We start from the raw sequence: 1,506 nt of genomic DNA on the forward strand, positions 1-1,506 counted from the left end.
TTGTTTGGCGGGTCCGGGCTGGGGATTCGAACCCGCCACCTTAGGTGTACGTGGCTGGCGCCTTAGCCGGTTGAGCTATAGGCGCCGAGCCAGGACAAAGCTCTCTTAACCGTCCAGAGTGACCTGATGTGCCCTGGTATGTTCGGGCTCCTTCCCTGGGGAACCAGGATATCAGAAATAATTTTCCTTCTTGTTGAAGGACAATAGGGAGCTAGGATAGAAAAGGGCAGTAAGTTCTATCTCATTATTTATGAGGTCGGGAATCCTTTTTTTTTTGCAGTGGCTGGGCTTGAACCCTCCACCCCCAGTATATGAGGCCAGCGCCCTACTCTTAAGCCACAGGCGCCATCCCATATACAGAGGGTGTATAATCCTTTTAAAAAGCCTGTGTCTTGCTCTTTAACTATTCCCTTCCACAAGACTTGACTGTGTGCACAAGGAGATGGATGGAAGAAAGCCTTTGCCCATCTTCTAGGAGATAGATCCTGCTCCCATCTCCACCCAGCTGCCCTCTTATGCACCGAAAAGAGAATTCTGCTCCCCTTCAAGGTCAGGTGCCTCTTCTTCAGACAGTCAGACAAAGATGGAGAAACAGGTATTCATTAAGCTGGCTTTTGAGGGAGGAAGAGGAGGATAGCAGGGGAAGGAGCAACTGTAGCATCATGTTTGCACCTAGAGCCTGGGCCCCACTTTCCCTCCCTCCCCAGCCACTCCAGAACTGACAGTTTCAATGCTCTCTACTGAGATAAAGGTGTAGGGGGCAATAGGCAGGATATATCACAACCAAAGGACAAAATTGCCACTCTTTTCTTATTGGTTCTTCCAATCTCAGGAAGGGCTTCCCCAGTGTCATGTGGCCCCAAGCCCAGTAACCCTGTAGAAGGGCTTGACCAGACAGATGGCTTTTGTTTTTGAGTCTCCAGCCTTCTCTCAGTCAAGGAAAGTCCTTCTTTCAGTCAAGGAAAGTAAGTCATAGCTGCTTTCTTGTCAGTGGACTTTGAGAGAAAGAGAAAACAAATCTAGAATTCTGTTCATTTGGTAGGTTGGAAGTCTTACCAGAGGTCTACTGCAGTGACATAACAAGGCTGTTCACACAGAAAAGTCATTGATGTCACTGCCCCTCTTCAGAACTTGATTCTGTCCCTTTTCTATATTTAAAAATGAATTTAAATGGCTCTCGTTCTTTAAAAAGAAAAAAAGACTCAAGGGGATAAGCCAGTAATCCCAGCACTTTGAGAGGCCCAGAAGGAATGATCAATTGAGACCCAGAAGTTTGAAACTAGCCTGAGCAACAGCAAGACCCTATCTCTACAAAAAATACACAGCAATTAGGGAACCATGGTGATGTCTGCCTGTAGTCCCAGCTACTTGGGAGGATGAGCCCAGGAGTTTGAGGTTGCTGTGAGCTCTGATGATGTCATGGCACTCACTCCAGGGCAACAGAATAAGACTGTGTTAGAAAGAAAAAAAAAGGGCTCGGCGCCTATAGCTCAACCGGCTAGGGCG

Source organism: Otolemur garnettii, unplaced genomic scaffold (genome assembly GCF_000181295.1).
Source record: "Otolemur garnettii isolate 467f Iridium unplaced genomic scaffold, OtoGar3 scaffold00029, whole genome shotgun sequence".
NCBI lineage: Eukaryota > Metazoa > Chordata > Mammalia > Primates > Galagidae > Otolemur > Otolemur garnettii.